This window comes from Periophthalmus magnuspinnatus, chromosome 10, assembly GCF_009829125.3.
Source record: "Periophthalmus magnuspinnatus isolate fPerMag1 chromosome 10, fPerMag1.2.pri, whole genome shotgun sequence".
NCBI classification, from domain to species: Eukaryota; Metazoa; Chordata; class Actinopteri; order Gobiiformes; family Gobiidae; genus Periophthalmus; species Periophthalmus magnuspinnatus.
Window position 1 is genome coordinate 16,613,777 of NC_047135.1, and position 17,100 is coordinate 16,630,876.

The 17,100-nt window shown below is 39.5% G+C and overlaps 1 protein-coding gene across 1 annotated transcript in view; it reads left to right on the forward strand.

Annotated features, from left to right (window-relative positions):
* The first annotated feature begins 372 nt into the window (after positions 1–372).
* The window catches only part of fat2 (FAT atypical cadherin 2), a 193,255-nt gene continuing 176,527 nt past the window's right edge, over positions 373–17,100 (forward strand). Inside the window, exon 1 of the mRNA XM_033974109.2 lies at positions 373–442. The gene's annotated coding sequence lies outside the window, so the exon portion shown is untranslated. The remainder of the gene's footprint in view (positions 443–17,100) is intronic.

Sequence of the window (17,100 nt, forward strand, 5' to 3'; positions counted from 1 at the left end):
GTACTATGGCATTAAATGGAGAAATGAGGTGACACCACCAGAGTACATGGTGTATGTATGTATATTTATCTATTTATATTGTTATTGAAATTAGAACATTTAAACTACTTAAACAAGATCCTTCTTGTGAATCCAAGACATTTTAAGCCCTTTCTTTTTGCAGTGTGCATTTTGGAAAAAGAGGTATGTCCTGTGTGTACAATGGGTGTGGCTAAAACTCATTGGGACTGTTGCAATGTCTTGGGATCAGTTCAGTCTTGTCAAACCTGGAGCAGCAGCAAAGTCTTGAATGATTTTTTTTTTTTTTTTGTGAATTTAAATTTGAAAAGAAATATGGGACTACTTCATGTTTCAAAGCCTTGTCTAAGGATTTTTAACGTGTAAAAACTTGGAATATAAACAGAAGAGGAGGAGAGAAGTTTGGGATTTGGAGCAGAGACAAGTAGGTTTTCAAAACTCAAAACGTGTGGTGTAAAAACACAGCACCTATTTACTATTAGTGTATTTTTAAACATTATGGCGGAGTTATTGTCCTAGAAGGGTTTTGTGGCTGAGAACTAACGTGTACTGTTAGACTTTGAGATATATTTAAGTAACTGGGGAGGGAGACAAGGAGTCAGGGAGACACATGCACTCCCCAGTAAGACCTCAAAATCTGAGGTTACTTAAGCAGATTTTTTATGTGATACTTTTACTTATTAGTAAGTAGTATATAGTAACAAAAGTGGGTACTTCTTCCACCACTGTTTAAATGACATGCAAACTGCAAAATCTGATGTGTTGTGAGAGGGACCTGGATCACAAAGAAATATAATGATTTGTGTGATTGATGATGTCATTTTAATCATCTTGTAATTCCAAAACTCTGATACTAATCAGATAACTGCAGCCAGTGACAAGTACATTTTTTATTAGAATTATAAAATATCAAAGTGATTCATAAATAATTGATGGAAGAAATTTACAATACAAAACATTTAATAAGTATTGTTTAACACATATTTAAGCTGAGTTCTTCTCTCAAACCCAAAACACTCATGTTCCACTTTGTGATGTCATGTTGTAAGGCAGGAAGTGCTCTATTGTGTTTTTAAACTCCATACACCTTCACTAGAATCATTTGGTCTGGTCATTTCATTGACAAAATACAGATTATAGAGAATTATTTATAGTTTGACAATTTCATATTTTTCGTAGGTATTGTGTAAAACACAATATGAGCTGACACTCTTTGTGCTGTCTGTACTTGCCCTGCTTTAGTCATAGTAACTGCTTTAGTCAGAGGGTTAGTCCTAGTTTAGTTCTGTTTTGGTCTTTGCCTTAATATGGTATTGCTAATATAGTCCTGCTTTAGTCTGATTATAGTCTAGGTCTTCCTCTTGGTCTTTACTGCCATTAACTGGCTTCAGATAGAACAAGTTTTAGTCTTTGTATAGACATGCCTTGGTTTAGTCCTAACTTACAAATACTAACTTTTAAAACTACTACAATTTCTACAGCTACTACTACTATTACGTTTGTCTAGTCATTGCATAGTCCTGGTTTAATCTTTATTCCTATCAGTCTTGTATATTCCTTCAATTTTCCAACAAATTTGAATATTCATAGCCTCGCTCCTGTCAGTGCTACTACCGAAGGTACTCTTAAAAAATGCTTGTGGTACTACTACTACCTCCACTTCTGTTTAGTCTTTGCATAGGCCCATCTAACCCTTGTCAGTCTTGTACTTTTAGCTTTTGGACCTCCCTTCTTTAGCCCCTGCTTCTGTCACTGCTACTACTACTCATATACATTAAGTACATGAAGATACTACTACTACTGCTACTACTATTACTACTACTACTACTAATGCTGCTACTACTACTACTACTACTAGTAATACTGCTACTACTGCTACTACTACTACCATGACTACTACTACATATATGAGCCTCCGGTGTTACTGTTTAGCCCATGTTCAGCCCATGTTTAGCTGCTGAGGCTGTCCAGGTACAGAGCAGGAGCAGAGTCACACATGTCAAATCTCACTGGGCTCTGTGTGTTATGAGGACAGGACTCGCACAGTATCAAAAAGGGCAATTTCTAGCTTTGTGGAAAAACCCTCTGCAATGTTTTCAGGAGCCTTGCATATTTAAGGACCAGCTTAAACACTATTTTACGATCTATGTTATAATGTTGTTTCCTCATCATAAATATATCTGGAATTGTATTTTGTTTAACCCACAAACCCTGCATATTTAAGCATGCTTTGTTCTTCTCTCAAACTGAAAACACCCTGTTCCACATTGTGATGTAATGTTGTAATGCAGAAAGTGTTCCAGTGTTTTTAAACTCCATAGACCTTCACTAGAATCATTTGGATGGTTTCAGCCCTGGAATTGCCAATCTCGCCTGAACTAAAGGTAAAAGGTAGCTGTTAACTTGAAAACTTCATGACATCACAAGGTGGAACAGAGAATTTTGAGCTTTGGTGATGTGGATAAACTAATAACAAACATGTGTTAATGAAACAAAGCGGAACTTTGGGTACGTTTTTGATGAGGTAACAACATTATAAAGCATTATAAAACATTATAGAGAAATTATAAAGCTCACAGGAATCCGTTTGGTGTAATATGGGTCCTTTAAGAATGCAACAGTACTTTGCAGATATACTACTTGTGCAGATATTTAAGAAAACTGTTTAAAGGCTGAAGCCCACTATATTTGAGGCAACAGTGTGTTTATTGATCTGAAGGTTGGCCATTTGAATCTCGCTCTCAACATAAACATCATTGGTTAAGCGATCAGATCTACTGACTCACAGGTTGGTGGTGCGATTCCAGCTGCCACAGATTAATGCTGTCATTGTGTCCTTTTTTTTCCATGTTAACCTTTAGCTATCTCTGTCATTATAATGGATGTAGCTTCTTGTGTACACTGTGGACTCTGTAGACTCTTGAACAAAGCCTCAGGATTCAAAACTCACAGCATGTATGAGTGACAGGTTCAGAGCTCATCCTGGTGATGTGGGGTCAAAGGTATTATTGTTAGTAACTCATACATTCATGAAGTATATAAATACAAGTTTTCAAAAGTTACAAGTTCACTTTGTAACTTAACTGTCTCTTTTCACCTTAAAGGCTTAGAGTTACTTCAAGGAGCTGCTCACCCATTCATGCACACATTCATACACCAGTGTACACAGACACTGGGGGCAAGGGGGATGTTAAGTGTCTTTCCCAAGGGCACAATAACATTCAACTGTGGGAGCTTGAATTGCACCACCAACCTGTGATTCAATAAATTAGATTCAACCAATGATGTTTAAGTCGAGCTTCCAACGGAGCTACTGTTGCCCACTTGTTTTGCCGGGACAGGAAAATCTAAAAAATCTGTTTCCATCAGTAACCTCCACCAAATAAAGTTTTTGTTTAGGTTAGTTTTGTTTTGTTTTTTAACAGCACAAATCAGCGCACCTGTTGTGAAGTACAAGCTAAACCAGCTCTGTGGTTAGATTGTAGTAAAATAAAGCTCAGATTAAAGTATAAGAGAGCCTTCAGTTAGGCTCTCTCCCCCCCAGGGAAATGTTGATGACATCGGCTGCAAAGTATCAATAAGACATATTTTTTGTGTGAATAATTTTGCAGTCATTTCACATTTGTCACATTTATGTTGGATTATATCTGAATAATATGAATGTTGTTATTGGGATACTCCAAAAAAACATCAAGATTTTTGTCACTATAGCCCACCCTTAAACAGGACACAAGGAATGATGTCAAATGTATACCCAATACATGAACTTGAACATAGCCCAAGGAGCAGAATACACTGGGCCTCTTTGTGCAGAGAGCGACAGATGGTAGGTTCACTGTCACTGTTAAAGATAAAAAATGTTCTGTGGTTGGACGAGATAAGGTTCTGGTGCAGGTGGGGCGTTCAAGGGCAATGTAGGAGCAGGAAATCTCACATATTGTTACCGTTCTTAGAAAGGCATATAAGAAAACAGATGAGAAGAATATGTCAGTTAATTTGATTTATTTGTGGATTTGTATTTATTTTAGGTTGATACTGAAAATTACATTGGATCTTGGTGACAAAACACCAAGTTAAAGACCCTGTACCTGAATTTTTCTCCATGTATTATTATATGTTTTATTGTCCAGCGGTCAGGAAGTGCATGGTTAGCATCATGGTTGATGCTGCTCTGGCCTCTGAACGTTGTGAAAAGCATTTGTAAACTCATCATGGTGAATAATTAGGATGCTACAAACTGTCAGCACTGACTTTGAGTGGTTCTGCAAAACAGTATGTTATTTTTATGTGTGTATCAAAATGGCAATACATTGAATCGTGAAACTCTTTAAAATTATCTAGTTCTGTTTTTCATTTTTATAAAGCAGTGAAAATCAGGTATCAGTCGTGTATTTTTATTACTTAGTGAACTGACAAATGTCTTTTAACCACTGACTATGGATGGGACTGTCGTAACCGTGGGTGTAGCAGACCAAAGAGTGCAGACTATTTACAATAGTGAAGAGTTAACAGTCAATAGTTCGAAAATCACCAACGGGGACAGGGAGTGGGAGGCAGGCCAGATGGGCATAGTCCAGAGCGGGCAGGAGACATCCAGGGCCGGAGCACGACAGGACAAGGCGCGGGAACAGGAAGGACCGAGCAGGAGTAATCCAGCAAGCGGGAGCCAGGGCAGGTGACGGGAAACAAGCCGGAGACCAAGACAGGACAGGAGGCAAAGACACACGTAGGATCCCGCAGACAAATACAGGACAGACAGGGTGAGGAAACGCAGACGATCTCACTCCGAGTGTCTAGTCCCAGCTCCTCATTTGCTCCGCAGCCGGTGGAGGTAATTGCGCTGATGCGCTCCAGGTGCGCGTGGGAGGAGCCGGGAACTCCGCCCAGCTCCAGACTCAGACAGGAGAGGGAGGGGAAGGCACACAGGGAGACAGATACAAAACATTTAGTAGTATTGTTTACTATTATAGTAAGTTTATAGTAAGTATTGTTTAACACATGTTTAACACACAAAGCCCCCCCCCCCCCCCCCCCCCTTCCCAAGGGCCACCTCCTGGTGGCCCAACGGACCGATAAGGGTGGGAGGAGGGGAGCCGGATGGAGGGAAAAATGTCACTGGTTGAATTGAATTTGGGGAAGAAGGGGGACTGTCCAGTGGGGCAACGACGGTCCGGGCAAAGGGCGGACGACACAACGAGGTCCCTGGACGGAAAGGATTAACAATATTTGTTTGTGAGACATATTATATAATTGTGAGAATCATCAACAAAGATAATCACCATTATATCTTTGGAGTGCACAGAACATATCTCTGCTCTGGGTATAATTCAGACCCCTTTAAATTTTTCACTCTTTGTTATATTGCAGGCATTTGCCAAAATCATTGAAGTAATTTTTTTCCACATCAATGTACACACAGCACCCCATATTGACAGAGAAATACAAAATTATTGGCATTTTTGCAGATTTATTAAAAAAGAAAAAACTGAAATATCACACGGCCATAAGTATTCAGACCCTTTACTGTGACCCTCATATATTTAACTCAGGTGCTGTCCATTTCTTCTGATCATCCTTGAGATGGTTCACTGGAGTCCACCTGTGTTTGATTATACTGGTTGGACTTTATTAGGAAGGTCACACACCTATATCTATATAAGACCTTACAGCTCACAGTTCATGTCAGAGCAAATGAGAATCATGAGGTCAAAGGAACTGCCTGAAGAGCTCAGAGACAAAATTGTGGCAAGGCACAGATTTGGCCAAGGTTACAAAAAAATGTATGCTGCACTTAAGGTTCCTAAAAGCACAGTGACCTCCATAATCCTTAAATGGAAGATGTTTGGGATGACCAGAACCCTTCCTAGAGCTGGCTGTCTGGCCAAACTGAGCAATCGGAGGAGAAGAGCCTTGAGAGGTAAAGAAGAACTCAAAGATCACTGTGGCTGAGCTTCAGAGATGTAGTTGCGAGATGGGAGAAAGTTCTAGAAAGTCAACCACCACTCCAGCCTCTCCTCTGTGCAAGACACATGAAAGCCCGCATGGAGTTTACTAAAAAAAAAAAAAAAAAAAAAACACCTGAAGGACTCCAAGATTCTCTGGTCTGATGAGACCAAGATAGGTCACCTGTCCAATACAGTCCCAACAGTGAAGCGTGCTGTGGGGGTGTTTTTTCAGCTGCAGGGACAGGACGACTGGTTGCAATCGAAGGAAAGATGAATGCGGCCAAGGGGATATCCTGGATGAAAACATTCTCCAGAGTGCTGGAGAATACTTACGGCCGTGTGATATTTCAGTTTTTCTTTTTTAATAATTCTGCCAAAAATTCAACAAGCCCCAGTTTGCTTAGGGTGGTTTGCACCACAATAGACATCAAGTGATCAGGAGTCTACCCCGCAACCTCCTTACTGAGGGTATGCACCATCCGGGCTATAGCTTGTTATGTGTTCCAAACATCCTAATTATTCACCACAATGAGTTTATGAGAGCTACAATTTTTCAACTTTCACAAAGTTTACGTCACAGTTATGCTAACTAGCTTGGTAACAGTGGACTTCCTGATTCTCAGATAACACAAAGCTTTATAATTAGACACAGACAGCAAGCAACAGAGATATTCTGACCTCAAGAACTGCTGTTGCACAATAGATTTTGTTCAAACATCGGAAAAAAAGCTATTACAGGGCCTTTAATAACTATCTGTGTGATGAACAAAAGTTCTGAAATGGAGGAAGGTTGAATTAAATACTTGGAGGTGTGTTGTTTTATTACCCTATTCAGACCAGAAGAATTCATAAACAAAATCCCGCTCTTTCCCATTTTTTATCGCCATGATGGCCCTATTTAGCCATCTGAAAAAACAGGATTGCCTTGGTATAATGGACAAATAGAATACTTATGGATAATGGCTTCGAGGGGAGGTTCTGAAGTACATTTAGAAAAGACAATCAATATTAAATTAACTGTACTTACAACAGTGGTTCTTAACCTTGTTGGAGGTACTGAACTCCACCGGTTCCATATGCACATTCACCAAACCCTTCTTTATTGAAAAATAAAATATAATTTTTTTCAAATTCAAGACATATGTATGTTTTATTGGTGCACAAAATAAACCGTGCATTAACATCACTGTGTTCAAAGAATAAAACCAATACAATGCATAAACTCACGACAAATTACATACATACCTACCTACAAAGACATGACCTTTTTTAATACTACCACACTGAAATTATTTAAACAGTGCGTGTCCAGAGCGTCCAAGACACGCGGAGGAGGCGTCTGCGTTCAAATTAACAGGCGTCTAAATCGAGGCGTCCAGCGCATTCTTTACGCACCGGTGTGACCGCACCTTTAGATAGGCACAGCAAAGGGTGCATTTGTCAAATTAAGGTGCGTTCACACCAGGGCGTCAGGTGCGTCCAGTTTACATGTAAAGTCAATGGTGGACATGCATCTTGGCCATGCTGCGTTTTTGCGGCGCGCCTTGAGCGTCCAGAGTGGTGCAAATCTGGCGTCGGCGTGACGCGTCCACAGCGTCCAGGCGTCAAGATGCCACAAAAGTTCAGGCGTCTTGACGCCTGGACGCTGTGGACGCGCCGCGTCCAAGTTCAAATATTTGAACTTTTGTGGCGTTCGACGCGCAGCTGCAACCAATCAGAGACCACGCTCCAGTGACGTCGAGAGGTTATTCTTCGGTACACCGGGAGCCACAAACACGGAGAATGGAGGACAGACTTGTTGTTGCCATTTGCCAGCGCCCACAACTTTATAATGTGACGTTGGCAGATTATAAAGACCTGGACAAAAAGGACCTTATCTGGAGGATGATCAGTGGAGCTCGGTCTGCCATTGTGCACAGACCGGAAAAACAGTGCGCGTCCAGAGCGTCCAAGACACGCCCCTAGCACGTCCAAGACACGCGGAGGAGGCGTCTGAGTTCAAATTTACAGGCATCTAAATAGAGGCGTCCAGCGCGTTCTTGATGCACCGGTGTGAACGCACCTTTAGGACACGGCCAGCGTCTGGAGACGCTTGCAGTCCGCGAATCATATGAGTCTGGTGCACGTCTTGACCTCCGCCGAACCCCTGGGACTGACTCATCGAACCCCTAGGGTTTGATCGAACCCAGGTTAAGAACCACTGACTTACCCTCCTGGGACCCGAGCTCTTGCATGATATGCTTTATAAATTTTTCTTTGTTATTTGGGCTGACTGGGACCTGATGAGTGTAAATACAAAGAATTGTCTTTTTACATTATGTAGTTTATGAGAAAAAATTATGTAAATCAAATGTCCTCATATGTGGACATTTTAATCATTTTGATAAAACATTTGAATAATGGCTTGCAAAAACTATTTATTAAGACCCTGAACACAGCAACATTTGTCCTGAATGTAAAAACAAAATGAGAAACAACAATTGTGCCTCTTGGAACAATGTGTCTCATGTGAAGAGCTGCTGACAGGAGCAGGAAGAAAAAAAAAAAAAATTAAAATTAAATAAAATATTCTAAACATTCTAAACTGTTAAAAAATGAATATATATATATATATATATATATATATATATATATATATATATATATATATATATATATATATATATATATATATATATATATATATATATATATATATATATATATATATATATATATAAATAATATAATATAATATAATATATTTGCATTGTTGCTGTTCTTGAATGCCATTATTCTTCTTCTAAAAATTTGCATTGTGGCCTAGACAACCCAAAATGTATTGTGCACATATGAGGACGCCAGGTCTCAGGAGGTTAAAATAAAGGGATAAAGTTGGACATGATTTGGCTTGGGTAAAACATTTTAAGGTTTTTTTTTACATTTTTTTTTTTTTACATAAGCCCTCCCTGCTTGAAGTGGAGAACTTCAAGTATCTTGGGGTTTTGTTTAAGGACAGAGTGTGAGATTGACAGGCGGATCGGTGCAGCGTCTGCAGTGTTGCAGTCCCTTGCTATATTGTGGTTCACCGTTTGCAGCCTCACTTTCGCAGATTTTTTTTTTTTTTTTTTTTTTTTTTTTTTTTTTTTACAGCATATGAACATTCTGAAACTGATTGGCTAAGGGACTGTAGACCATTATCAATCAATATCCTCCGTGCCGTGTCTCCTGTACAGTACAGAATGCAGTCAGCCAAATTTATGTAACATTTGGTTTATTTGATGTATATTATTTTATGTATTAACACAACATATTTTCTTTATTACTTTGCACTTATTTTATTAACAATGATTATTATTTATTTTACTCCGTTGGATACATTATTTACTTTCTTCATAATAATATAGGTTCCTACTTATTATCGCGGTACAGCACATTTGAGGAGCGCACAATAAAAAATGTATCAAGAGTGAACATGCACAGGGTGAGCACAAGATGAAATACGATGAGTGAAGTTGTTGAATAAAGATGAACCGTACACTGTCGTGCCATGTTGGTCTATTTAAGCAAGGAAGACGTCAAGAAAATACATCATATTAAATATAACTGTAACCCGCCACACCCACAGCAAGAGACTGTGAGAACAATTTATTAGGGTTACATTTACATAAATGTTCAATTGCTAGCAGTGTGACTCTGAAGTGCTGTATCTTTGCAAGTTTTCTCCCCAACAAAACCCACAATGTCGATGAAACGTTCTACACCAATTCTACAATTTCAGAAACACTTGGACTTAAGTGTTTCTCTGCACGGAGAGGCTGCCTCTGTGGATACCGCTGGAGCAGAGGCATACGTGAAAATAAATTTAAAGCGATCATTGAGGAAGGGGGATATAATCTACAAATGTTTGATCTTTGAGAGTGTTTAAACAAGAGAGAAATGTGAGAAAATGTTAATGCCTGTGTGAGAAAAGTGTATAAAGTGTGTGGTAAGGTGCCTTAAAACATATATATCCAGCCTTACATTTGGGGATCACTGTTGCCTCAGGCCAGGCTGTAAATGTGTTGGTCATACATGTTTTCTCTGATAGTTCAGTTTTACAACCACTCTCCCTTCTGTGTATGATTATTCTAAGAGCAACCGGGCTTGAAAAGACACGATTCTCACTCCTTCACTTTCTCTCCCTCTCTGCCATCCCCCCATTCCCCCTTCACCCTCCTCAATCTTTCACTCTCTTTCACACTATAACACCCTCTTTCTCTGCCCCATTCTCTTTCTCTCCCTCTGTTCCCCTGTCTCTATCTTTCTCCTCTTTCCCCTTCTTTCTCCCTTTTTTCCTCTCTCTCCATCTTCCCTTTCACCCCCCCCTCTCTCTTCTTCCAATCCTCCCTTTCTCTCTGTTTCCACTTCCCACTGCACTGCACCGCTCCAGGCTGCAGCTCCTGTCTCGACCCAACTTGTCCTTGTGTTGTAATACACTTCAGAGGAAATGTTTCATCTTTGAGGTTAGGAATCCACCGTGAGTATGGGAGTTCTGTAATGTTAATGACAGTAGTTTTAAACTTATTAGACGTGAACCAATAGTTTATAAGGTTTTTTATTTTTTATTTTTTATAATAGATTACCATATAGGAAGTTATTTAGTAAGGTGGGCACAAGATATTTTCAGGTCACAGAGAAAGTTAGTTATGAAATATGTTGTAGTTTTATTTGGATACCTATTTTCCAGTGGTGGGCCATCAGGGCCAACAAGGCCTTCTCTGCTGGCCTAAACGTGCTCAGAAAAGTGAATTTATTTTATTTTCATAAATAAATAGACAAAAATATTCTCTATTCTCTTTATGTCATATTATATCCACTTAGTTTAGTGACTTCCAATGTTGTTTATTGTGATAGAATTTTTGTCCAGTTATATTTCAGCTATCTTATGTTGTCAGGTAAATTTAATTTTCCTGACCTTCAGAATAAACAGAGCAGGTTCACTATAACTAGACACAGACAGTCAGTTTCAATAGATCTCGATTCTTTATACCAGGGCTAGTTAGGAGGTCTTACGCTGAACTGGACATGTACATGCTCTGTGATTGGATACACATAAGCAGGCGACAGTTTGCAGAATGTTGAACTGAACCTGGAGATCCAACAGCTACTGCTGTATTTTTAACTCATAATGGCCAAAGGAAGAGAAGAGATTAATCTGGTTGCAGGTATACTTTACATGTCATTTTCAAGACGGGCCTTTCACGAAAAGCTGGATATTAGGAGAAGAGGTCGGCCAACCCCCTGCGCTGGATAACCTGACCCAGCAAGGAAAAGGGTTTATATGTCATTTCCATACGAGCAATTATGAACGGTACTCGTGGCTCACAGCTTCTGAGAAATGCTGCAGATTGTACTGTTGTTGAACGGCTGGGCACTTACAAGCTACGGTGCGTTTGAAAACGTTTGTAGACACTCGAGTGGACCTGCAGCTCAGTGCACAGGCATGCAGGGAGACAGGGCTCCACAATGAAAAAGTGAGTTAAAATGTTAATAACATAGCGCACTCAAGCCACCTCAGTTAAAACTGCACTAAAGTTTTTTCAATCTCAGCTGCGCCATATTTTCAATTATTTGCTGTTGTATAGACTATTGTCAAAAAATGCAAATGATCTGTTTACTTTATTATCAAAGAAAGATTTGTTTTGGTGGTATTTTATTTGGTATCTTTTAAATCACATTTTTATTTTTTATTTTTGAAAGTATCTGCGAACTGTATTTCCTACTCTTAATTGTGAATGCAATGCATGCTTATAAAGTGTTGCTTGACTAGCCTATATTGAGGTGATGTTGTAATGTGTAAGTGGGACATCACTGAAGGCCCAAGGGTGAAATGCACAGCCTGTCACTGCTCTTTTCAAATGTCCAATTAAAGGAGTCCTAGCCCATACCAAATAATGTCTTGTAGTACAGTGATTTGCTGTTTTTTTTCAGAACAAAGCACCACCTGAGAATATATTTTGCTTTCCGGGTAGGACCAGATCTAGACCATATCTAAATCTTAACCATGTCTAAAATAGGGAAAAAACATGCCTAACCTTTAAACTAACCCAATTCATTCAGCTTACTGTTTATTGGTGACATTTTTCAGACTTTTCACCATTCAGAAGACATAATATTTTTTGTTATATTATATGTTTGTTTTTAAAAGTTAATTGCCATGGCAACAGTTATATATATATATATATATATATATATATATATATATATATATATATATATATATATATATATATATATTTTTTTTTTTTTTTTTTTTTTTTCCTAACCAGTAAACTAGCCCAATTCACACATTCTAGCTTCCTGTTTACTGGTGGGTTAGAAATAATTGGGTTAGGGATATTTTTCACCCAGAAGTTTTCTAAACAGGCCACTGTTTTAATGCAATTGATTGGAAGTTGATACTCTCCTGGCTGGAGGATTATCCTCTAATGCATATTTGATCTTAGTTTCAGCTGAGTAAATTAACACTCTTGTCACAGCTAAGCTAAGCAGAATTGAGCCTGGTTAGTACTTGAACGGGAGCTTGCTGGAAACATCAGGTGCCACAGTGGGGTGTCAGTGGCCAATGTGTCCTTAGGCAAGACACTTCATCCATATTGCCTAGTATGGATGTATGAAAGCTCTATATAAGGCATTATTATTATTATTATTATTATTATTATTATTATTATTATTATTATTATTATTATTATTATTATTATTATTATTATTATTATTATTATTATTATTATTATTATTAGGCCCGAGCCTGGGTCAACATCCCGGCGAGGGACTCATTAAAACCGCGTTTGAAACCAGGAAAAAAAGCAAAAATCAAATAGGAAACCCTCCCCGACATGGCAGTGAGTGGTGTCAAAAATTAGAACTCGACGAGCTCTAATTGTCACTAAAGACCCCGAGAAAAAATAACAAAAGACGACTCAGTAGCGCCACCTCAAACTTTGATTTTCATGGGGCCAATGGGAGCCCGACTCGGAAAAAAGTCAACGTAAAAATCTGAAACTCACATCAAAAAATAGAACATGTCAGGACATGACAAAAATGATATTATGGCCCCGCCCAAAAATGTACAGAAATTCGGCCATATTGGATCAAACCCGGGAACGACAAAAGTACACACCCTCACATTCAGGACATCTCCTCACACATTTTTTTTTTTTTTTTTTTTTTTATCACAAACACATCAAATTTGGCCAAATGCCACTAAACCCATGTGTGATTAAAGATTATCAGTTACATTTTGAATATGACTTTGGGTGTGGTCAGCATGTATTTTCAACAAAATCAAAATTTTTGGAATATTTCAAAAAAAAAAAAAAAAAAAAAATCCTCTTTTCACACATTTTTTGTTGGGAAAAATCTAATACAGCATTTAAACACATTTGTGAGCTGAAAGCTATGATGTGCAAATCGTGGCACTATTTCACAAAATGGCTCTCTAGCGCCCTCTTCAAATTTCATTTTCAAAAATTCATAGACGGCAATCAATTTCTCTTGGAATTGTGAAAAAAATCACAGGGGCCTTATTTGTGATGGGGCACAATGTGAGTGCAGTGATTTTCAGTTTGCAGTGTGTTTGTTTACATTTTGAAGTGTGTGTGTGTGTTTGTTCACTGTTTGCAGTGTGTGGTTTGTAAATATATATTTATTTTGACCCATACCACTTGTTTTGACTATATTTTATATTGTGTTTTATTATGCTATATAAATTTACATTAGTCATAGAGCGTCTAGATATGCAGATAGAGATTCCTCTCAGTGTGAGCTTTTAGTAGAGCCTCATTGATGTCTGTGGATTGAAACATTCAAAAGTTATTGCATTTTTTCCAAATGTTCTCCAAATGTCTTCATTTGCATAGGTTTGGAGAGGTTTGAATAATTTGGATAAATCAAAAGTCCCCCCATAAAACGCCTGGATTAACTAATGATAAAATGAGTGTAAAAATCTCATTATTGTCCTCAAATTTGAAATGTGAGTGGTCAACAATATTTTCAGTTGAGATGTAGTGTATTTTTGTCCCCAGCTCCTACTGCAGCTTTCTGCACTTTCACTTTAACAAAAAAATTAGGCGAGGATGAGAAAAAATATGTTTTATGTGTGTTCCAAAGTGTATAAATGCTCAGCAGATATACTTACAGTGATTCTGACACATGTGAGTAAAACTATAGGGTGTAACCTTTACAAAGACCCCAAACTTGTGTATTTACTACTGAGGGTTCAATAATGGTGATCATTTCAATGTGGAAAGGTCAGAACAAAGGCAATTTCACTAAAATTACCTGGAATTCTAAGGGGTTAAACAGGTACTTTAATACCTTTACTGAAGTATGTTTTTTCCCCAGTATCTGTAGTTTTACTTAACAAAATGGAGATTTTCTTTCACCACTAGAAAAGGGTGAAAGGGATGCATCAGGAAAATCTGATATTGTTCTAGCCCAGAATTGGGAGATATTTGTCAACTCTGAATACAGAATTTTCCTACTGCTTTTATGACTATACATTTAAGCTGTTATCAGTGACTGTTCCAAGTGAACCAGTTTTTGTGTATTTGTATGTTTCAGTGCAGATCCAGACTTGTTATTTTCACCCAAGTGTCTAATACTGCCGAGTCTATACATTTAAAATATAAATCATATTTGAGAAAAGCTCTGGGGTAATGCTGGTGTCACTGTTGCAGAAAGTCACACTTGTTCGTAAAGATCTTCACGTGGGAAACTGTGTCTGTCTAAAGACAATCTAAAATAACTGAATATTTAATTGTCTTTGTAATCTGCTGTAGCACCAATTTGTGTAATGTTAAAGGCACTGATTATCTTGTTTTTGTTGTCTTTTTTTGTTTGTTTACATTCCCATATCTCCTTGTGTGAATATGGGGGTCTGATATAAAAAAAAAAAAAAACAGTGTTTGTAACATGATGGGGTAGTGGTTGTTATCTAATCTCACCAACCCCAAATAGGGCTGAACGATTTTGGGAAAAATATCTAATACTACTGACACACATTGCGATTCAGATTGCCAATTTATATTTTAATAGGATTCTGTTCAAAGTTCACATTCAAGAAGAATACTTTACAAAGATGTGAGTCTGGTCACCGGTGAATCTCCCCATTTTCAAATGGACATGATTGACAGGTGGATTAGCCAATCAGGGACACGCATGGTCCATCCATACGGAAATAAAACAAAGAAAAAGAATATCACAGGGGGCTGAAAAACATTGCAGATTTCTGCAGAAGAAACAGGCGAAGCACTAAAGTCTGTTAATCTGAGGTGAGAGAAATTTGATTTTATTTGTAAATCATAGGTGTCCAATGATCTCTTTCGTTTCATGTGTCACTGAAAAAAACAAAATCTGACTGTATGATGATGTTTGATTGGGCTTGAGATGCAACGGAGCATGTAGGAACCAGACTGATACCAATCTGTAAAAAAAATACAAAGTGATGTCAATCTGGATTCTCAACATTTCCCAGGAAACTGATAAAGTAATACAAGAATCACATTTCAGAACATGTTTGTTCAGCTTTAAACCTATAGAGTTAGCAGTTTTTATGCACAATAAGACTATTCTAGTACTAAGACTAATATTCTGTTTGTCGTAACGGCAGGAGCAAAGGACCAAAGAATGCAGAACTCGAGGCAATTTACAATGTTTATTTACAGTCGGTGCAGTTAAGTAACAGTAGTTCAATAAATCAACAATGAGCGGGAGACAGGGTGCAGGCCAGAGTCCGGGAATGCGTCATGACGAGCAGGAACAGGGGCAGGCAACGGGGAGGGTCTAGGATGAGGCACGGAAACAGAGACAAGGGGTAGACAGAACCAGAGCCGGAGAGGGAGACGTGGAGCAAGCCGGAGCCCAGGACGAGACAGGAAGGTGAAGACAAGGCATGGACTGTACCGGAATTGGAGCGTGGGATCAGAAGCCGAACCAGAGACCAGGAGCCGGGACGAGCGAGGGAGCAGGAATCTGTGAGGTAGCAAAAATCCAATCAGCATCTAAAAGGTAAGCACCAAAATACAAGAACAGAGCTGGAACATTCACGTTGGACATGCGGACGGTTTGGCACCGAGCGTCTGGAGCAGGTCCCTCTTATCCACGGCAGCAGGTGGTGGTGATTGCGCTAATGGAAGGTAGGTGCGCGCGGGAGGAGCTGAGAGCTCCGCCCAGCTCCATGTTCAAGCAGGTGAGGGAGGGGGGTCTGGACGGGCTTGACCTGGGAGACGTGGAAAGTTGGCTGGATCTGGAGAGAGGGGGGAAGTTGCAACTGAACGGCGGACGTTTTATGATTTTGGTGACCTTGAATGGTCCAAGAAAACGGGGGGACAGCTTGCAGGAGTCAGTCTTTAACGGGATAGTCTTAGATGAGAGCCACACCATCTGGCCAGGTTGGTATGCGGGAGCCGGGACAGATTCTTGTGGTCCGTCCTCACCACAAACGGCTGTTTCGCCCCCTCAAGCCAGTGGCGCCACTACTCCAAGGCGAGTTTTACTGCTAGGAGCTCCCTGTCCCCCACATCGTAGTTGGCCTCGGCCTGGGATAAACGACAGGAGAAGAAGGTGCAGGGGAACAGGCGATTATGGGGATTCAAATCTTTGTGACAGGACAGCCCCCACTCCCGTGTCAGACGCATCCACCTCCACAATGAATTGGCGTGAGGGGTCGGGCTGGTGAAGAATGGGGGCGGATGTGAACAGGCCTTTAAGCTTATTGAAAGCAGACAGTTCTTCAGGGGACCAGGTGAACTGTAACGAAGGAGAGGCGAGATAATGACTAAAATCCCGTATGAACCGTCTGTAGAAGTTAGCGAAGCCAAAAAACCTCTGGAGCTGCTTGCAATTGGGAGGAACCGGCCAATCTGTGACTGCCTGGATCTTCTCCGGGTCTGCCTTCACCTGGCCCCGCCCCACATTGAAACCCAAAAAACTGACCTCCTCCGTGTGGAATTCGCACTTCTCTGCTATAACGTACAGTCTGTTTTCCAGGAGGCGCTGTAGGACCTGACGCAGCTGATGGTGATGCTCCTGCGGGGACTGGGAAAATATCAAGATGTCATCAAGATATACAAAGACAAAGCGATTTTAAAAGTCATGGAGCACATCATTAATAAGA